Source organism: Mobula hypostoma, chromosome 1, assembly GCF_963921235.1.
Source record: "Mobula hypostoma chromosome 1, sMobHyp1.1, whole genome shotgun sequence".
NCBI classification, from domain to species: domain Eukaryota; kingdom Metazoa; phylum Chordata; class Chondrichthyes; order Myliobatiformes; family Myliobatidae; genus Mobula; species Mobula hypostoma.
The window spans coordinates 104,190,346-104,213,534 of NC_086097.1; the positions used below are offsets into that span (position 1 = coordinate 104,190,346).

General features: G+C 45.3%; 1 protein-coding gene across 9 annotated transcripts in view; it reads left to right on the forward strand.

The window, feature by feature from the left end:
* Positions 1 to 23,189, forward strand: part of numb (NUMB endocytic adaptor protein) — a 285,368-nt gene that overhangs the window by 89,266 nt on the left and 172,913 nt on the right. The window contains exon 1 of one of the 9 annotated variants that reach the window (XM_063054315.1): positions 9,062 to 9,081. The exons of the other annotated variants lie outside the window; for them this stretch is intronic. The gene's annotated coding sequence lies outside the window, so the exon portion shown is untranslated. Of the gene's footprint in view, positions 1 to 9,061; positions 9,082 to 23,189 lie in introns of those variants that run through there. 9 annotated transcript variants of the gene reach the window in all.

The window sequence follows — 23,189 nt, forward strand, 5'->3', positions numbered from 1 at the left end:
TCAGGATTTTTAGCCTTGACTTTGATCCAGAATGCCGGCAGAGATGTTATGTCAAACATACTTTCCAGCCTGCCGTCATTTGCAAGCTCGAGGAGTTGATCTCCTTCCCACGCTGACATGGATGACGCGCGGGTAATGACTTCGCATGCGTAATGGCTTAACAGTGGACGTGACAGGGAATGAGGAAAGGTGCAGCTGACTCCTATCACCAAATCATATCACTTCCTCGTGGCCCGGTACCGGTCCACGGCCCGGTGGTTGGGGACCGCTGCTCTAAGGGACCAATTTTATCATAGAAACATAGAAAATAGGTGCAGGAGTAGGCCATTCGGCCCTTCGAGCCTGCACCGCCATTTTTTATGATCATGGCTGATCATCCAACTCAGAACCCTGCCCCAGCCTTCCCTCCATACCCCCTGACCCCCGTAGCCACAAGGGCCATATCTAACTCCCTCTTAAATATAGCCAATGAACTGGCCTCAACTGTTTCCTGTGGCAGAGAATTCCACAGATTCACCACTCTCTGTGTGAAGAAGTTTTTCCTAATCTCGGTCCTAAAAGGCTTCCCCTTTATCCTCAAACTGTGGCCCCTCGTTCTGGACTTCCCCAACATCGGGAACAGTCTTCCTGCATCTAGCCTGTCCAATCCCTTTAGGATTTTATACGTTTCAATCAGATCCCCCCGCAATCTTCTAAATTCCAACGAGTACAAGCCCAGTTCATCCAGTCTTTCTTCATATGAAAGTCCTGCCATCCCAGGAATCAATCTGGTGAACCTTCTTTGTACTCCCTCTATGGCAAGGATTCCTTTCCTCGGATTAGGGGACCAAAACTGCACACAATACTCCAGGTGTGGTCTCACCAAGGCCTTGTACAACTGCAGTAGTGTCTCCCTGCTCCTGTACTCGAATCCTCTCGCTATAAATGCCAGCATACCATTCGCCTTTTTCACCGCCTGCTGTACCTGCATGCCCACTTTCAATGACTGGTGTATAATGACACCCAGGTCTCGTTGCACCTCCCCTTTTCCTAATCGGCCACTATTCACATAATAATCTGTTTTCCTATTTTTGCCACCAAAGTGGATAACTTCACATTTATCCACATTAAATTGCATCTGCCATGAATTTGCCCATTCACCCAACCTATCCAAGTCACCCTGCATCCTCTTAGCATCCTCCTCACAGTTAACACTGCCACCCAGCTTCGTGTCATCCGCAAACTTGGAGATGCTGCATTTAATTCCCTCATCCAAGTCATTAATATATATATTGTAAACAACTGGGGTCCCAGCACTGAGCCTTGCGGTACCCCACTAGTCACCGCCCTCACTATCCTTTTGCTATTAATACAAAATTAAAAACTTTAAAAAAAAACAGATTGCCCTATTCACAATTTTGCAGTTGTCGGAAACATAAAGTAAAGAAGTTATGGTTCCATCTTTGGTATCTATTCAATACACATACACTGTGATTTATTTATTTATTTTTCTTCTAGATTATGTATTGCATTGAACTGCTTCTGCTAAGTTAACTAATTTCATGATACATGCTGGTGATAATAAACCTGATTCTTAACTGAGCTGGAGAAAAGCATGCAACGATAATAGATGGTCCAGAATATATACTTCACAGATGATACAGTGAAAACATTATGTACTGAAGCCTGTATAAACTTCGATCATTTTCAATGAAGTCTTTGTAGAATGATGGCACCAGCATCAGAAGTCAGCCTGACATGAGAGGTGTAAAGAGAACCTCTAATTGCTACGGAAATGTTTGTGTTTCTGTTTTGTACAATGCTTAATGAAGGGATCAGCATGTTTTTACTTTCATGTAGGCCCATAAATAGAAATTTCATTCATACCAAATGACCTAGCATACAGCGCCTATAAAACGTAATCACCTCCTTGGAAGTTTTCATGTTTTATTGTTTTACAACATTGAATCACAGTGGATTGAATTTGGCTTTTTAAAAAAATCCTTATTGACAGAAAAAGACTCCTTCGTGTCAGTGAAAACAGATCTGCACAAAGTGAGATCAAAGGGGTGTGAATACTTTTTGTAGGCACTATAGCTGTATGTCTTGCCTAATTTGGGGCAGAGCTCTTTCTTGAATGAAATAGAGCAGAATGAATGAGACCATTAGCCCTGTTGTGACTACCTGCTCTTGGAAGAGTTAAGTATTTAGTCCCAACCATGCTTGTTGACATGGTTCTGCAATGTTTTACTTTAAATATTTGTCCAGTTATCTTTTGAAGGTTATTAGGGCACTACATTTTCAATCATAAGTATTTTGTTTTCATGTTACTTCTGAATTTTATCTGTTATTAGGATCACTGGTATATGTTGTGAAATTTGTTTTGCAGCAGCAGTACTTTGTAATACATCATTAAAAAACTATAAAATAGAATAAGGAGTATATATATAAAGATAAATTAGTAGTGGAAAATGAGAGGGAAGAATGTGAGTTGTGTTCATGGGTTCATTGTCTTCAGGCCCTTACCACCACCTTGATGGTAACGAGGAGAAGAGGTCATGTCCTGGGTGACGGGTGTCCTTAAATGATGGATGCTGCCTTCTTGAGGCATTGCCTTTTGAAGGCTACCTGGATGCTGAGGAGGCTAGTGCTCATGATGGAGCTGCCTGAGTTCCAACCCTGTGCAGTGACCCATCCATACCAGACAGTGATGCAATGAATACTCTCCATGGTACAGCTGCAGAAATTTCTGAGTGTCTTTGGTGACATACCAATTTTCTTCAAACTCCTGATGAGATACAGCCACTATCGTGCCTTCTTTGTAATTGCTTTAATTTGTTGAGCCCAAGATACATCCTTGGTGATGCTGACACCCAGGAACTTGAAACTGCTCACCTTTTCTACTTCTGATCCCTCAATGAGGACTGGTGTGTGTTCTCCCAACTTCCTCTTTCTGAAGTTGACAAAGAATTTCTTGGTCTTACTATGTTGAGTGCAAGGTTGTCTTTGTGACACCTCTTGCTCCTGTATGCCTCCTAGTCACCATCTGAAATTTTGCCAACAGTCATGTAGTCGCCAAATTTATAAATGGTATTTGAGCTGTGCCTACCCAAACAATTATGGGTATAGAAAGAGTAGAGCAGTGGTCTAAGCACACGTCTTTGAGGTGTGCCAGTGTTGATTGTCAGCAAGGAGGAAATGTTATTTCCAATCTGCACTGACTGTGGTTTTCCAGTGAGTAAGTAAAGGATGCTGTGGCATGACCTGAAGAAGGCTGCTCATGTAAGGTATAGCAGAAATATTGATGAACTGAAACAATTCTGTATGGAGGATTAGTCTAAAATTCCTCCTAGCCATTGTACAAGTCTGATCAACAGCTACAGGAAATATTTGGTGGAGTTTCTACCAGTTATTAAAAACAAGGGTCCCTAGCCTAGACCATGAACGATTCAACAATGTGTTCAATACAGATACCAGAAGTACAATTGTTTGTGTGATTAGTTTGAGCAGACTGTGTTTGTGTGTATTGTGACTTAGATGAAGATCAAACCACACTTTGAGTAATTAATGCCATGTATATACAGTATTAGTGACCTGGATGAAAATGTGGATTCACAGACAATACAAAGGTCGCCAAAAGATACAGACGAGTATAGTTCAGTTACAGGTATGGGAAGAGAAATGATGGTGTTTCATCTAACCAGGTGAAAGATCAAGGTGTTGTACCTTGGGAGATGATACACAGTTAATGGCAGGACCCTAAACAACATTGATGTACAGAGGGATCTTGGGGTCCACGTCCATAGCTCCCTGATAGCAAATAAACAGATTACTAAGATAGTAAAGGTGGTGTTTGGCATGTTTGTCTTTATTATTTGAGGTGTTGAGTTCAAGGGAAGTTATGTTGCAGCTTTATTAAACTCAGGGTAGACTGCATCTGGAGTATTACATTCAGTTCTGGTCACTCCATTATAGGAAGGATATCGAGGCTTTGGAGAGGATGCTGAACAGGTAGATGCTGCAAGGGTTCAGGTTCAAATTTATTTATCACATATACATCAAAACATACAATGAAATGTGATGTTTGCATTAATAACCAACACAGCCCAAGTATGTGCTGGGGCAGTCCACAAGTGTCACCGCATCTTCAGGTGCCAACGTATTGTTGATTTTTGTTGTTCTACTCAACATCGTGACACACTAAGTTTTAAGATGGCACTGGTGAAGCTCAGTGACTAAATACTGGTGGCCAATGAAACAAAGAAAACAACTAAATACAACTAAATGTTAATCACATTTTTATTGATAAATGATCACTGCAAACCTCAGCCTTTAACTTCCCTTTGGACCTGGAGGTAATTTGATGCAGTTGCACCTAGGTGAGACGCTGGGGCCATTGCTGGCAGTGAGTAAAGTTCATAGGTTTGGTTAATTGAATTGGAAAGGTCGGCTACAGGCTGAATCGAGGCAGCAGGGTCCAGGCCCCGGAGCGTGTCGAAGCAAGTGAATGTGTGGACGATGGTTTAAGCGACGGGCCAGATTGAAAAGGTCAAGGTGTCACAGCCCAAGGCGAGGGACGGACCGGTTCAGCTCACTGCTCCGAGGTGTTTATTCAGCTCTGCACTGAACTGACGGTCTGGTAGGGCTCTCTTTTGTTGACTTCAGTTCTGAATGGTATTTGCTTGTTTTTTTCACTCTGCACATTGGGTGTTTGTCTTTACTAATGGGTTCTTTTGGGTTTCTTTGTTTTGTAGCTGCCTGTAAGTAGGCCTATCTCAAGGTTGTATAATGTATACATACTTTGAACTTTGAACTATAGCAAAACAACAACAGTAAATTCAACCCCTTTCCCACTCTTTCACCCACTCTCACACACACAGGCCTCTGACCACCAGTCTTCAGCCCTGGACTCTCAGATGTTGGGCCTCAAACCTCCAGTTCCTGGCTCAGACTTGCAGAACACTGAGCTCTGGACACGCTCACCCACGGACTTCAACTTTTGGGCCTCTATCGTAGCTGGTGGTCCATTTTCCCATCCTGCTTATGAATTTCCTCTCACTCATCAATGTTCTGCTTTTATAAGGCTGACCGATGACCCATGGCATGTTGATGTCCAAGAGTGAAATACTCAGACAATGGCTATGTGCATTTACAGATGCTGTCACATGTGATCTGGAGAGTCTCAGGGATCCTTGGTACCAATCAATGTTCCACTCTGAGGAGCTTATTCACTACTCACATAATCAAGAAAACTCGGACTTCTTTTCTAATCTACACATTCCAGTCAACTACAATTTTAAAAGTAATTATTTTTAAACAAATTTTACATTGTCAACTGAACCACTCTCACTCATTTTCAAGGAAAAAAAAGTGATCTTGTGGCGACCCACTTTCTGACACCCACGAACCGGCTGACGAAACAGCGCGCGCAGGCAGAGGGCCGGCAGCAAAAAGGGCGGGGAACGGGAAGGCTTTAAAGCGGGCCGCGAAGTTTGAATAAACCTCTTTCATCGCAACTCCAACTCACCGACTCCGTGTGGTTATTCTAGCGCTGTGTGTAGCACATCGCTACAATTGGTGACCCCGACGGCCCAAACGATATTTGGACCAGAGATGACAGACGCTGCATCTGTTCACGCAGTTTCGTTAGAACTGCCAAGCTTCTGGACACTGCGACCCCATTTATGGTTCGAACAAGCAGAAGCACAATTCCACATTCGGCAGATAACCTCGGAGTCCACTCGCTACTACTACGTGCTGAGCTCCCTCGACCAGGAGACTGCTGCACAAGTTGAGGAGTTTATACAGTCGCCCCCAGAGGACGGCAAATACACAGCATTCAAAACCCTGCTCATAAGGACTTCCGGACTCTCACGGCGCGAACGAGCACGCCGCTTAATGCACCTGGATGGTTTGGGAGACAGGCCGCCGTCAGCATTAATGAACGAGATGCTGGCCCTGGCTGAAGGACACAAACCCTGCCTCATGTTTGAGCAGGCGTTCCTAGAGCAACTGCCCGAGGACATATGACTGCTGCTGTCCGACGCAGATTTCAGCAAACCCCGGGAGGTGGCGGCCCGAGCAGATGTGCTGTGGAAGGCCAGGAAAGAGAGAGGGGCATCCGTCGCACAGATCACCAAGCCGCGTGCCCAACGACAGGCCAGACCGGGCCCGGCGGCAGAGCCTACAAAACCCGGCGACGGGAGTGAGGAGCCCAACGAACAATGGTGTTTCTACCACCAGCGGTGGGGCACGGAGGCCTGCCGCTGCAGACCGCCCTGCAAATTCCCGGGAAACGCCAAGGCCCAGCCGCTGCCGATCGCTACGGCGACTGGCCATCAGGACAGCCTCCTGTACGTCTGGGACAAACAGTCGGGACGCCGCTTTTTGGTCGACACCGGAGCGGAGATCAGCGTCTTACCTCCAACGAGTTACGACACCCGCAACAGAGAACCGGGACCCATCCTGAGGGCCGCTAATGGCAACACAATACGAACCTACGGCACCCGCACGGTGCGGCTACAGTTCAGCTCCAGCCGGTTCACGTGGGACTTCACACTGGCCGCCGTGGCCCAACCACTGCTGGGGGCAGATTTTCTACGAGCCCACAGCCTGCTGGTTGACTTGCAAGGGAAGCGATTAGTCCACGCCAAGACTTTTCAAACGTTCTCCCTGGGTGAAGCACAGTTGCCAGCCCCACACCTGGACTCCATCACGCTGTCTGACGATGAATTCACCAGGGTCCTGGCGGATTTCCCATCAGTACTGACACCGCAGTTCACGGCAGCCATGCCCAGACACGGAGTACAGCACCACATCCCGACCCAGGGACCACCCCTCCACGCCCGTGCTCGATGGCTTCCCCCGGACAAGCTCCGACTGGCGAAGGAGGAGTTCAAGAAGATGGAGGAATTAGGGATCATACGACGGTCCGACAGCCCATGGGCCTCCCCCTTTCACATGGTGCCCAAGGCAACGGGGGGGGCTGGAGACCATGCGGTGACTACCGCAGACTGAATGAGGCTACAACGCCAGACCGCTGCCCTGTGCCGCACATTCAAGACTTCGCAGCAAACCTACACGGCGCAAGGATCTTTTCCAAGGTAGACCTCGTCCGGGGATACCATCAAATCCCTGTACATCCGGACGACATCCCCAAAACAGCACTTATCACCCCGTTCGGACTTTTGGAATTCCTCCGAATGCCGTTTGGTCTAAAGAACGCCGCACAGACTTTCCAGCGGCTAATGGACGCGGTGGGACGCGACCTGGACTTTGCATTCATCTATTTGGACGACATCCTCATAGCCAGCAGTAGTCGGCAGGAGCATCTGTCCCACCTCCGCCAGCCCTACTCCCGCCTGAGTGAATTCGGCCTTACAATCAATCCAGCCAAATGCCAGTTCGGACTCGACACCATCGACTTGCTGGGCCACAGGATTACTAAAGACGGGGCAACCCCGCTGCCCGCCAAGGTAGGCGCGGTCCGCCACTTCCCCCGACCCAACACAATCAAAGGCTTGCAGGAATTCGTGGGTATGGTGAATTTCTACCACCGTTTCCTCCCCTCAGCAGCCCGAACCATGCGCCCCTTGTTCACTCTAATGTCGGGTAAGGGCAAGGACATTACCTGGAACGAAGAGGCCGCAACCGCTTTCGTTAAAACCAAAGAAGCCTTGGCAAACGCCGCGATGCTAGTGCACCCCAGAACGGACGTTCCTACTGCCCTCACGGTGGACGCATCCAACACAGCAGTCGGTGGAGTGCTGGAACAACTCATCGAGGGTCGCTGGCAACCCCTGGCGTTCTTCAGCAAACACCTACGACCACCCGAACTCAAATACAGTGCTTTCGACCGGGAGCTATTGGCACTATACCTGGCAATCCAGCATTTCAGGTACTTCTTAGAAGGTAGGCCCTTCACCGCGTTCACAGACCACAAACTGCTTACCTTTGCGTTCACTAAGGTGTCCGACCCCTGGTCGTCCCGCCAGCAGCGACATCTGTCCTACATCTCCGAGTACACGACGGACATCCGGTATGTCTCTGGAAAGAACAATGTCGTGGCAGACGCACTTTCCAGACCTACCATACAGGCCCTGTCCCAGGGGGTGGACTATGCAGTGCTGGCAGAGGCACAGCAGGCAGACGCTGAGATCCTCAGTTACAGGACTGCAGTCTCCGGTTTACAGCTCCAAGACCTCCCCGTAGGCCCAGGTGAGAGGACCCTACTATGTGACGTAGCTACTGGCCAACCCCGCCCTGTCGTCCCAGCAGCCTGGCGCCGGCGGGTGTTCGAATCCATTCACAACTTAGTGCACCCCTCCATCAGGACAACTGTCCGGCTGGTCTCCAACAGGTTCGTGTGGCATGGACTTCATAAACAGGTCAGTGAATGGGCCAAAACGTGTATGCAGTGCCAAACGGCCAAGGTGCAGCGGCACACCAAGGCTCCACCGCAGCGGTTCGAACCCACCCGCCGGAGGTTCGACCACATCCATGTGGATATCGTGGGGCCCCTGCCAGTGTCACGAGGAGCGCGGTACCTCCTAACTATGATAGACCGGTTCACCAGATGGCCAGAGGCAGTCCCGCTCAGCGACACCACCTCCGAATCCTGCGCCCGAGCACTGATCGCAACCTGGGTAGCACGCTTTGGAGTACCGGCCCACATTACCTCCGACAGGGGCGCCCAGTTCACCTCCAGCCTGTGGTCGGCTATGGCCAGACTTTTAGGAACACAGTTACGCCACACAACTGCCTACCACCCACAGTCGAACGGACTAGTGGAGCGCTTCCACTGTCACCTGAAATCGGCTCTCATGGCCCGCCTGGAGGGGCCTAACTGGGTGGACGAACTTCCCTGGGTCCTGCTCGGAATCCGCACGGCGCCCAAAGAGGATCTACACACCTCGTCGGCAGAGTTGGTGTACGGCGCGCCCCTGGTTGTCCCAGGAGAGTTCATACCAGCCCCAAGGGGGCAAGAGGAAGAGCCCACAGCAGTCCTGAACAGACTATGGGAGAGGCTCGGTAACCTGGCCCCCATACCCACTTCACAGCACGGACAGAGCCCGACCTGCGTACCCAAAGACCTGCAGAACTGTAAGTTTCTTTTTGTACGACGGGGCGGACACCGGGCACCGCTGCAGCGGCCCTACGAGGGACCGTTTAAGGTGATCAGCAACAACAGGTCCACGTTTGTGCTGGACATTGGGGGGAGAGAGGAGGTTTTCACGGTGGACCGACTCAAACTGGCCCATGTGGACTTGGCGCAACCGGTCCAGGCTCAGGCATTGCGGCGCAGGGGCAGACCTCCCAAACAGAGGCCGATCCAGACTGTGGACATTGGGGGAGGTATCGCCGGTTCTGGGGGGGGGGGGTTATGTGGCGACCCACTTTCTGACACCCACGAACCGGCTGACGAAACAGCACGCGTAGGCAGAGGGCCGGCAGCAAAAAGGGCGGGAACGGGAAGGCTTTAAAGCGGGCCGCGAAGTTTGAATAAACCTCTTTCATCGCAACTCCAACTCACCGACTCCGTGTGGTTATTCTAGCGCTGTGTGTAGCACATCGCTACAATCTCATCATTTCACATTCTGCAGTGTCTCACATCTGCATGTTTCAAGGCATCAAGGACTCTATAAATCATGGATTAGAGGGGTATTTGCTATAAGGAGTGGTTAGTCAAACTTGGGTCGCTTTTGCTGGAGAGGCAGAGGCTGAGGGGAAGACCTGATCAAGGTTTAAGATTATGAGGGGCATAAATAGAGCAGACAGCCTGAATCTTTTTCCAAGTCTAAATATCTAATACAACAGGCCATGAAATTAAGATGAAAGATGGTAAATTCAAAGGAGGTGTGCAGTGTAAGTATTTTTTTTATACAATGAGTTCATTGAATGTACTGCCAGAGTGGTAGTGGTTGCAAATGCAATAGAAGCATTTAAGAGGCTCTTGCATAGTCACATGAACGTGCAGAGAATGGAGGAATATGGATAAATACTTTATTGATCCCAAACGAAATTACAGTGCCACAGTAGCATTACAAGTTCACAAATCTACAAATATTAGGAGGGAAGTAGAAAGAATAAAAATAAGTTACCACAAACAGGAGGGGGTCATTACTTACCTGGCTATAGGTTGACTCATTATAGAACCTATTGGCCGAGGGTAAGAATGACTTCATGGAGTGCTCTTTGGAGCTGCGCAGTTTTCTTAGTCTATTACTAAAAATGCTCTTCTGTTCAGCCAAGGTGGCACACAGAGGGTGAGGCAGAAACATTGCCCAGATTTGACAAGATTTTCCATCTTTGTTCTACCACAGCCTCCAGTGCGTCCAGTTTGACTCCTATAAAAGAACCAGCCTTTCTAATCAGTTTATTGAGCCTGCTTGTATCACCCGAGTTGATGCCATTTCCCCAGCACACCACCACATAAAAGATTGTATTGGCGACAACAGACTGATAGAACGTGTGAAGGAGAGGCCTGCATACTCCAAAGACCTCAGTCCCCTCAAGAAGTAGAGGTGACTCTGGCTCTTCTTGTACACAGCCTCTGTGTTGGTCCTCCACTCAAGTCTGCCATCCAGGTGCACCCCCAGGTACTTGTAAGCCCTCACTGCACCTACATCCTCACCATCAATAGTAACAGGGAGCAGTGCAGGCTTAGTCCTCCTAAAGTCCATCACCATCTCTTTTGTCTTACTGATGTTGAGCTGCAGATGATTCAGCTTGCACCATTTGACAAAGTCTTCCACCAGGGGCCTGTATTCATCCTCCTGTCCTCCCTTTACACACCCAACTATTGCTGAGCCATCAGAGAATTTCTGCAGAAATTGTGCAGGCAGAATGGATTAGTGTAGTTCGGTATTTAATTACTGGTTCAATTATTTTGGCACAGCATTCTGGGCCAAAGACCTAGTTCCTATGCTGTACTGATTTATGTACGTTTCTCTTAACTCTGTTTTGGAATCCCACAAATAAGTTTATCAAACAGTTTTGGTCACAGTCATCCGTCCCTTCTCATTCTTGACTTCTCTGCAGCCTCGGAAACCACTCGTCTCCGGTACTGATTCCCTCAAGCATGTACATGGATTGCATTTGTTTGGTTTCATTATACACTGTCCCTTTGAGCCAGAGAAGTGTATGTACTGTGGTCGATGAAATTCCCAAGAATGAATTGGTCTCTTTATCACAGCGGCATTGCTGCCTCTTGCCATTATTAAGACTGTGTCAATCTCCGTACGTTAAGGGATGGCACCCAACTCTTCCTCTACATCCACTGGCATCTCCATTTGTCTGGTGCTTTGATTATTTGTTTGTCCACGGGTTGAGCTGGGTTGTAATTTAATATTGGTAATATTGAAGCTTTTGTCATGGATCTGCTATGTGAATTATGTTTGGTTATCAATGGAAGCACGCCACTGCAATTGTCTGAGACTGAACCAGCCTCTTTGTAACTTTTATTCATGCTAATCTATCTATGCTATCCATGCTACAACAGATCCACAGTAGATTCAATCTCACTGGCTCTCCATTTGATCTTGGATCACCTGGACAGTAGCAATACCTACGTCAAGCTGCTGTTTCCGTCTCCAACTAGATCCTTGACTTCCTCATCAGAAGTCCACAATCTGTCTGGATCAGAAGTAATATCTGCTACTCTCTTGAGGCAAATTAAGGTGGATTCCCCAAAACCTGATAAGGCATCCCTTGGACCTTGTGGGAGGCTGGTACAGAAATTGCTGGGCTGTCAGAGAACTGGAGGATAGCTAATGTAAATGATAGGCCGGTGAACCTGACATCAATGGTAAGTGATTGGAAGGCACTGTATTCTAATGGACCATTTATCTATGTGCCACCAGTTACCCACCAATTTAACCCTTGCTGCACACGGGACTATTTGCTTTGACCAGTTAACCTTTACCCGGTATGTGTTTGGACTGTAAGAGGAAACTGGAGCACCCAACCGTTTACATGGAAGACATGCAAACTCCTTGCAGATAACATCAGAGTTGAGCTGCAAATTTTGACTTTCTTTGCTCCTGCCAGATTTATAAATTCACTATCTGCTCTATATTGACAAATACTAAAGCTGTAGGCACCTTAGCTGTATATGTATGCTTAAGACTTTTGCACAGTGCTGTAAGTTGTGAAATTTCTTCTTTTGTAGCAGCAGTACATGCAATATATAAAAAATACTATAACAATCAGAAATAAGTAAATGAATGCAAAAAGAGCAAAAAATCTGAGGTAGTGTTTGTGGGCTTTAAAGAAATCATTGAATCAAGTTTGCTGTTGTGTCACTACTCAACCAGCTGATGTATCTCACTCCCATACACCTTATTACCATCTGAGATTCTGCCGACAACAGTGGTGTTATTGGCAGATTTTTAGATAGTGGTTTGAGCTATGCCTAGCCACACAGTCATGAGTGCAGAGAGAGAAAAGCAATGGCCTAAGCATGCATACTTTGTCAGTGAGTATTCATAGTCAAATAGTCATACAATATTATAGCATAGAATTAGGCCTTTCAATCTATCTAGTCCATGCCAAATTATTATTTTGTCTTGTCCCATTGACCTGAACCTGGACCATAGCTCTTCTTTACCCCTTCCATCCATGTACGTATCCAAGTTCCACTTAAATGTTGAAATTGAACCCACATCTGCAATTTCTGCTGGCAGCTCAATCATACTCTCACCACCTTGAGTGAAGATCCTCCTCGTGGTCTCCTTAAACATTTCATCTTTCACCCTCATCACATGACCTCCAGTTCTAGCTCACCCAACCTCAGGAAAAAATAACTTCGTATACTTCTATCAAATCTTTCCTCTTCCTCTGGTATCGAAGGTAATAAAGTCCGAATCTATTCAACATTTGCTGATAACTCAGGAGTAAAGTACTAACTGGGAGGAGAAGATGGCAGTGTGACACAGCTTGCAGTGGCCACTCTGGTGAATGATATCTGTTATTTGTCAAGTAGGGTGCCGTGCACAATCCTGATTTGATGGAGACAGACATGAGAACACGGAGGAACATCTGTGAAGCTTCTGAAATGCCTGCTTCGCTGCCGCTGTTACTGTGTGATCCAGAATCTCCGGAGGGGAAGGCCCCGAGTCCCCGGTTTTGCTTGTGGCTCGGTGGCCGGGGCGGGGTTGAAGCGCTCGGCAGAGGTGGTGCTCGGTGTCAGGGAGCTGGTCGGAGGCTCTAAGTTTTCAGACAGACTCAGAGTCGGCTGCGGTCGGGTGCTTCCAATGCATCGGCAAATTTGCGGTGCATGGAGGCAGGGAGAGTTTCTCCCTTCTACCGTCTGCGTGAGATGATGGGGCTATCGGGACTTGAGACTTTTTTTACCGTGCCCATAGCCTGCTCTTTATCAAATTAGGGTATTGCTTTGCACTGTTGTAACTATATGTTATAATTATGTGGTTTTCTCAGTTTTAGTCTTGGTTTGTCCTGTGTTTCTGTGATATCTTTTTGGAGCAATATTGTATCATTTTTTAATGCATGCATTTCTAAATGACAATAAACGAGGACTGAGTGTCCTCATAATCTAATCTAATCCAACCTATTAAATTTTTCTTTGTAACTCTAGTCCTCCAGACTTGGCAACATTCCTTATAAACTTCAACAAACAACAGGAATTCTGCAGATGCTGGAAATTCAAGCAACACACATAAAAGTTGCTGGTGAACGCAGCAGGCCAGGCAGCATCTCTAGGAAGAGGTGCAGTTTGTACTTTCTCTGTACTCTTTCAACTTTATTTACATCTTTCCTGTAGACCAAACCTGAACACAATACTCCAAATTAAGCCGCACCATCATATACAACTTGAACATAACATCTTATCTCCTGTATTTATCACTTTGATTTATGAAGGCCAACGTGCCAAAAGCTTTCTTTACGACCCTATCTACCTGTGACACTACTTTCAATGAATTATGGACCTGTATTCCCAGATCCCTTTGTTCTAACACATTCATCAGTGCCTTGCCATTCACTGTAAAAGGCCTACCCTGAATGGTCCTACCAAAGTGCAACACCTTTCACTTGTCTGCATTAAATTCCTTCTGCCATTTTTCCAGCTCATCCACATCCCTCTGCAAACCATGATTGTCTTCCTCATTGTCCAGCATACCCCCCAATCTCGTTGTCATCCACAGATTTGCTGATCCAGTTAACACATTATCATCCAGATCATTGCTATAGGTGACAAACAACAATGGGCCCAGCACCGATTCCTGCGGCACTCCACTAGTCGCAGGTCTCCAGTAAGAGATGCACCCATCTACTGCCACTCTCTGGCTTCTTCCACAAAGCCATTGCCTAATCCAATTTGCAAACTCTCTCTCTGCTCCGCGTTGACAAATACAGTACTGCGCTAAAGTCTTGGGCACTCTAGCTATATATATGTGCCTAAGACTTTAGCACAGTATTGCAAGTTGTGAAATTTGTTCTTTTGTAGCAGCAGTACAGTGCAATATATAAAAAATACTATAAGTAACAATCAGAAAGAAATAAATGAGTGACTGAATGCCGAGCAACTGAACCTTCTTGACCAACCTCCCATGTAGGACCTTGTCAAATGCCTTGCTAAAGTCTATGTAGACAACATCCACTGCCTCGCCTTCATCCACTTTCCTGGTAATTTCCTCAAAAAATTCTATAAGATTAATTTGACATGACTTGCCACACACAAAGCCATGCTGAGTATCCTTAATCAGTCCATGACCATCCAAATACTTGTATATCCAGTCCCTTAGAATACCTTCCAATAACTTTCCCACCACTGACTCACAGTCAGGCTCACTGGCCTATAGTTTCCAGGTTTGTGTTAAGAGCCTTTCTTAAACAGCAGAACATTATTGGCTATCCTCCATTTCTCCAATACCTCTCCTGTCTCTAAGGATGATTTAAATACCTCTGCTAGGGCCCCAGCAATTTCCAGTAGGGACTGAGGGGACACCTTGTCGTCCCTGGGGATTTATCCACCTTGACTTCTCTCAGGACAGCAAACACTTCCTCTGTGTAGTGTCCATGAAGTGGATGCCACTTTGCCTCATTTCTGTAGTCTCTGTGTCCATTTCCTGAGTAAATACAAATGCAAGAAAATTACTTAAGATCTCTCTCATCTCTTTTGGCTCCACACCTGGGTTACCATTGTGATCTACCAGAGGAACAATTTTGTCTCTTGCGATCCTTTTGCTCTTAATATATCCGTAGAATTCCTTAGGATTCTATTTTACCTTCTCTAAGTGTTCTCTTGCATTTCTTGTACTCTTTAAGCACCTCATTTGTTCCTACTTGCCTATACCTGTTATGCACCTCCTTTTCTTTTTAACCAGGGCCTCAATATCTCTTGAAAAACAAGATTCCCTACACTTGTTTTCTTTACCTTTTATTCTGACAGACACATACAAGCTTTGTACTCTCAAAATTTCACTTTTTAAGGCCTCCCACTTTACCAAAACACCTTTGCCAGCAAACAGCCTAAAACAATCCATGCTTGCCAGATCATTTCTGATACCATCAAAATTGAGAATCCAATTCTAATTTAGAATCCAACCCACAGACCAGACCTATCTTTTTGCATATTTACTTTGAAACTAATGCCATTGTGATACCTCTTTAGCATCACAACCTGGTACTCCAGCTGCAGTGCTGTCGACAAAAAAGCCTTGCAGAGGGTGGTTAGGGGAGAAGAGAAGGTTATTGGGGTCTCCCTACCTTCTGTCCAAGACCTCTTTGGGAGTTGATGCCTCCCGAAGACACGGTACATCATTAAAGACCCCTCACACCCTCGCCCTGAACTGTTTGTTCTTCTGCCATCAGGCAAACGTTACAGGAGCATTAAAACTAAAACCACTAGGTTACTAAACAGCTTCCTCCCACAGGCAGTCAGCTGCTAAATAGCTGCTCTACCTGACTCTGCTTTGGACACTTTTAATTTGCTCTGGACAATTATAACTTGATTTTAACTGACATGTGGCTGTTGTGTTTTACTATTTATTGTTATGTTTATTATTTAGTGTTGCGTTTGTTATGTTATGATTGCACTGCTCCTGGGAAACGCTGTCTCGTTCTGCCCTGCAGAGCTGATATATGGTTAGAATGACAATAAAAGTTTTTTGATTCTTGAATCTTGAATTGTGATCACTTGCTTAAAAGTGTTCCCTTCCACAAACTTATGTCACCTGCCCTGTCTCATTCCCCAACAGTGGATCAAATGTCACAGACTTTGTCATTGGAACTTCAAAGTACTGATTAAGAACACATTTGACAAACTCTATCCCATCTAGTCCTTTTACAGTATGGAAGTCTCAGTCAATGTGTAGAAAGTTAAAATCACCTACCATAACAACCTATGTTTCTTGCAACAGATCTGTTGGCTTTGAGGCCTCAAGGCTGCAGGTTACAGATTATAAACTGCACCCCCAGCATTTCATGTGTGAAGTTGGGGAATAGCAGCAATTACAGAATTTTGGAATTCCACTCTGGAAACTGCAGTTGATACTTTGACAATTAAATTTATCCACCTGAGACTTAAGATGTTTCTAACCAAAGCAATTAATTAGAAGTAGCAGTTGTATGGAGAAGGTAACAATATGCACTCCTGGAATGCGGCAACAGGTGTGCATTGCTGAACAACCTGTTCGGTTGAAGATGCCATAGATTGCAGATACTATCTGTGTGAAGAACTAGTGACACCTGTGGAGGGAAATGAATTGTAGACATCTGAAGTTGAAAGGTCCTGATAGAATTCCATCCAAAACCTTGTTGTGTCATTTTTTTCTCCAAGATGCTGCTTGATCTACTGAGTTCCTCCAGATTGTTTGACCCCTCTTCCTTTGTCCCCAGTTCAGCTCAACATTGTTGCTTCTCCGATCCTTTGTTGTTCTCCTTTAGGTTACATTGCATTGAACAGATGTGTATACTCCCTTTCATTGTAGGTTTCATTTTGTTCAGTGCTGACCACCCCTGTTTGGAGATTTATGATTAGCCTTCAACTGCCTTAGCTCATTTGTCATGTGGCACTTGCTGTGCTTGCCTGATTTGAACCGCCGATAACTTGTTTATGCAGGTTTGAAGTGGGATTTTATTTGTATTTTGCTCAAAGCTTATGACAAATACTGAAGCAATCAGTTTTGCAGTAGTCAGGGGAGTGGGAAGAAACTTCTTGTCAAAGATCTTTCAGAATAAAGAAATAACATCTGTACCATAAGGAGTGAACAGCTTGCATTTCTGTTTCTTACAGCTTTAAAATATTTCAATATTTAGTGCATTGTAATATAAGAAGTGTAATTCTAATAGTTTAATTAGAATTAAGTCTGTTCCATTTAATACATAATGCAAATAAATTCAAGATTGTCAGGCATTTGACACTTTTTAAATCTTAGTTAACGAGAAAGATTAAATGAGTTGTGAAGAAAATGTGCTGCTTTAGATCAAAAATATTGCAAGTAAAGTTTGGATTGGAAGATAACAAATGAAACAATCTGTTAAATTAATGTATTTCAGTTTTTTTTAAGTTTGAAGTTTTTGAAGAGGTGACCGAAAGTGCTTCTGAGGGCAGCCTGATAAATGTGGTCTATGTGGACTTCAGCACGGCCTTTGACAAGTTACCACGTAATAGGCTGGTCCGGAAGGTTAGATCACATGGAATTCAGGACAAGATAGGCAATTGGATACAAAATTGACTCAATGATAGGAGACAGAGGGTGGTGGTAGATGCTTGTTTTTCAGAATGAAGTCCTGTGACCAGTGTCATGCTCAAACAAGAGAAAATCTGCAGCTGCTGGAAATCCAAGTAACACACACAAAACGCTGGAGAAACTCAGCAGGCTAGGCAGCACCTATCGAAAAGAGTAAAGTCAATGTTTCGGACTGAAGGGTCTTGGTCTGGAATGTCGACTTTACTCTTTTCTATAAATGCTACCTGGCCTGCAGAGTTCCTCCAGCATTTTGTGTGTGTTGACCAGTGTCATGCTGTTGGATTTGGCACTGGGTCCAATACTATTCATCTATATCAGCAATTTGGATGAGAATGCAGATGGCATGGTCAGTAAATTTGTAGATGACGCTAAAATTGGTGGTGTCCTGAATGTTGAAGAAGGTAATCTTGATTAACTGTGGAATTGTTAACTGTAGAGAATCAAACTTTAGAGTTTAATTCAGGTAAATGTGAGATGTTGCATTTTGGTAAGACAGACCAAAGGATTGGTTAGTAGATGGTAGCAAGGGATGCAGGTATGTAAACAACAGGAATTCTGCAGATGCTGGAAATTCAAGCAACACACATCAAAATTGCTGGTGAACGCAGCAGGCCAGGCAGCATCTCTAGGAAGAGGTACAGTCGACGTTTCAGGCCGAGACCCTTCGTCAGGACTAACTGAAGGAAGAGTTAGTAAGAGATTTGAATGTGGGAGGGGGCGGGGGAGATCCAAAATGATAGGAGAAGACAGGAGGGGGAGGGATGGAGCCAAGAGCTGGACAGGTGATTGGCAAAGGGGATATGAGAGGATCATGGGACAGGAGGTCTGGGGAGAAAGACGGGGGTGGGGGGGAACCCAGAGGATGGGCAAGGGGTATAGTCAGAGGGACAGAGGGAGAAAAAGGAGAGTGAGAGAAAGAATGTGTGTATAAAAATAAATAATGGATGGGATACGAGGGGGAAGTGGGGCGGTATGTAATTGGTTGAAAGTGGTGACACGTGCATGGTGATGAAGCATTTGGTGTGCTTACCTTCCTCATTCAAGATATTGAGTAAGGTGTTAGGACATGATTTTACAGTTGTATAAGACATTGGTATTAAAGTTCAAAATAAAATTTATTATTAGAGTATACATGACACCACATACAACCCCAAGATTCATTTTCTGTGGGCATACTTAGCAAATCTATAGAATAGTAATTGTAATCTGTGAACATCAGGAATGGTTAACTGTAAACAAACTGTGCAAATGCCGGTATAAATAAATAGCAATAAGTAACAAGCATGAAATAACAATACAACAGAGTCCTTAAATGAGTGTAGCTGTCCCCTTTTGTACAAGAGCCTGACGGCTGAAGGGTAGTAACTGATCTTGAATCTGATGATAGTCCTAAGGCACCTGTACCTTCTACCTGATGGGAGCAACGAGAAAAGAGCATGGCCTGGGTGGTGAGAATCTTTAATAGATGCTGTTTTTGTATGGGAATATTTCATGTAGATGTGCTGAATGGTTGGGAGGGTTTTACCCGTGATGTACTGAGCCGAATCCACTACCTTTTGTAGGATTTTCCGCTCAAAGGCATTGGTGTTCCCATAAGAGACAGTAAACTTTCTACCTCACATCTATGGAAGTTTTCCAAGGCTTTTGATGACATGCTGAACCTCCGCAGACTCCTGAGAAAGGAGAGGCGCTGTTGTCTTTTCTCTGCAATTATATTTGTGTGATAGGTCCTCTGAGATAGTGACACCCAGGAATTTAAAGTTACTGACCCTCTCCACCTCTGCTGCTCCTACGATTGCTGGCTCATGGACCTCTGGTTTCCCTCACCTGAAGTCTACAATCTTTTCCTTGGTCTTATTGACATTGAATGAGAGGTTGTTATTACACCACTCAGCCAAGTTTTCAATCTCCATCTTGTATGTTGGTTCATCACCTCCTTTGGTATAGCCCATAGCAGTGGTGTCGTCAGCAAACTTGTATATGGTGCTGGGGCTATACTTAGCCACCCAGTCATAGGTGTAAAGTGAGTAGAGTAGGGGGCTAAACACACATCCTGTGGTGCTCCCATCCTGATGGAGATTGTGGAGGAGATGTTTTTGCCAATCTGAAATGACCGGGGTCTACAAGTGAGGAAATCCGGGATCCAATTGCACAAGGAGGTGTTGAGGTCCAGGTCTTGGACTTTACTGGTTAGTCTTAAAGGAATTAATGGCGTTAAATGCCAAGTTATAATCAATCAAGAGCATCCTGATGTACGCATCTTTGCTCTCCAGATGTTCCAGAGTTGTGTGAAGAACCAACAAGATAGCATCTGCTGTTGACCTGTTGTTTTGGTAGACGAAATGGAGCGGATCCAAGTCACCATTCAGACAGGAGTTGATATGCTTCAACACCAGCCTCTCAAAATACCATCACCATGGATCCATAAGAGCATAAGACATAGGAGCAGAATTAGGCCATTAAGCCCATCAAGTCTGCTCTGCCATTCCATCATGGCTGATCTCAGAACCCACTCAATCCCATGCACCTGCCTTCTCGCCATATCCTTTGATGTCCTGACTGATCAGGAAACTATGTACTTAAATATACCCACAGACTTGGCCTCCACTGCAGAGCATTCCACAGATTCACAACTCTCTGGCTAAAACAATTTCTTCTTATCTTTGTTCTAAAAGGTCGCCCCCTCAATTTCAAAGCTGTGCCTTCTAGTTCTGGATGTTCCTACCATAGGAAACATCCTCTCCACATCCACCATATCTAGTCCTTTTTCAACATTCGGTAGGTTTCAATGAGATCCCCCCGCATTCTTCTAAATTCCGGTGAGTACAGGCTCAAAGCTGCCAGAAGCTTCTCATATGTTAATCCCTTCATTCCTGGAATCCCCTCTTGTAAACCTTCTCTGAACTCTCTCCAATGACAACACATCCTTTCTGAGATATGGGGCCCAAAACTGTCGAGAATACTCCAAGTGCAGCCTGACTAGTGTCTTATAAAGCCTCAGCATTATCTCCTTGCTTTTATATTATATTCCCCTTGAAGTAAATGCCAATATTGCAATTGCCTTCTTTACCACAGGCTCAATCAGTAAATTAACCTTCTGAGAGTCTTGCACAAGGACTCCTAAGTCCTTTTGCACCTCTGATGTTTGAACCTTCTCCCCATTTAGATAAGAGTCCACACGTTTTTCCTTTTACCAAAATGCATTATCATACATTTCCCAACACTGTTTTCCATCTGCTGCTTTTTTGCCCATTCTTCCAATTTGTCCAAGTCCTGCTACAGTTGCGTTGTCTCCTCAGCACTACCAACCCCTCCACGTATCTTTGTATCCTCTGCAAACTTTGCCACAAAGCCATCAATTTCATTGCCCAAATCATTGACAAACAATGTGAAATGTAGCAGTTCTAATATTCACCCCTGAGGAACACCACTAGTCATTGGCAGGCAGCTAGAAAAGGCCCCTTTTATTCCCACTCGCTGCCTCCTGCCTGTCAGCCATTCCTCTATCCATGCTAGTATCTTTTCTGTAATGCCGTAGGATTTTATCGTGTTAAGCAGCCTCATGTGTGGCACCTTATCAAATGCTTTGGAAAATGCAAGTAAATGACATCCTCTGTCTCTCCGTTGTCCACCCTTCTTCTTATTTCCTCGAAGAACTCTTAAGTGATATGTTAGGCCAGATTTCCTTTACAGAAACCCTGCTGACTTTGACTTATTTTATCATTAGTCTCCAAGTACTCCAAGTGGATGTAGGTGCCACTGGGTGATGGTCATTTAGACAGGTTACCATGTTCTTCTTGGGCCTGCTGGAAGCAGGTGGGTACACCAGCAAGTTGGTAGGCACAGGTCTTATGTACTCGGCCAGGTACTACATCTGGACTGGATACCTTCCTTGGATTCATCTTTTTGAAGGCAGCCCACATGTCCTCTCCAGGGGATCATCAGGGGACATGGGGGTGCACGATGGTTCCTCCCGGTTCTGATAATCAAAGTGAGCATAGAAGGCATTGAGCTCATTTGGAAGCAAAGTTTTGCTGTCCCCTAAGTCGTAAGATTTAGCTTTGTAGGAGGTTTTGGCATTTAAACCCTGCCACGGCTGTCAAGCATCCCTCGTTGATTCTAGTCTAGTCTGGAATCTCCACTTTGCCCGAGAGATGGCTTTCCGGAGATTGTATGTGCACCTCGTAGCATCCTTGATCTGGCTGTCAGCAGATTCCGGATTTCATTGTTCATCAGGGCTTCTGATTGGGGAAAACCGTGAATGTTTCTGTGGGGACATAGTCATCCACAGCTGTTTCAATAAAGTCTGTAATGACCCTGGTATAGTCACTGAGGCACTCAGATGGGTTCTTGAACACGGCTTAGTCCACTGACTCAAGGCAATCCTGTAACCATTCCTCAGCCTCTCGCGTCCACCTCTTGGTTGTCTTGCTCTCTGGAGCCTTGTTCTTTAGGCTCTGTCTGTATGGAGGTAGCAGGAGTACAGTCAAATTGTCCGACTTGCCAAAATGCAGTCTCAGGAAAGATTGATTGGCATTCCTTATTGTAGTGTAGCAATGGTCCAGTGTGTTGGGACCTCTAGTGGAACAGGTTACATGTTGGTGATAATTGGGTAGGGTTTTCTTCAAACAGGCCCGGTTAAAATCACCAATTATAATTTGAAATGCATCAGGATGGGCTGTTTCTTGCCTGCAGACAACATTGTGCAGTTTTGTGAGTGCTTGCTTATAATTGGCCACTGGTGGTATATAATCTGTGGTCAGGATTATAGATAAGAACTCCCGATGCGAATAGAATAGTCTACATTTAATCGTTAGGTGTTCTAAGTCAGGGGAACAAGAGGTCAACATAACCCCAAGGTCCATTCTCCAATGAGAATTGACGAAAAAGCACATGCCGCCACCTTTTCTCCTTACCAGAATTCAAGGTTCGCTCCATTCTGAAAATCATAAAACCTTCTAATCGGATAGCTGTGTTCGCTGTTAACCAATTCTCAATGCAACAGACAATTGAGATCAGCCTCATCTGTCTCTGATACAGCAGCATGGCCCTGAGATCATCAACCTTATTTTGCAGTGACTGTACATTTGCTATCAGGATAGTAGGCAGAGGTGGCCCCATCCCTCTGTGCTTCAGCCTGGTTTCAATCCCACCTCTCCGACTGCATTTTTGGCATTGGTGTTGACCTTCAAAGGTGCTACACTTAGCTGCTCCGCATTTAACTGTCAAACGTGAGATCTGAAGATCATTAATTTAATTTGGTAGTCCATTGTTAAGAGGAAATTTGCATGCTGTGAATTGCAGCAGAAGTCATTTGGGAGTATATTAAGAGGAAAACTGGTACAAATTCCTGTAGTGCACAGCCACCAATGTACACTGGCGCCATCTACCTTTTTATAAATTGAAGTAAATTTTACTTTGACTATTTAAAAGATATTTAGAGAGATGCATGGAGTCAACTGTGTCAAGCAGGCAAATAGCAAAGTTAGTCACCAGATT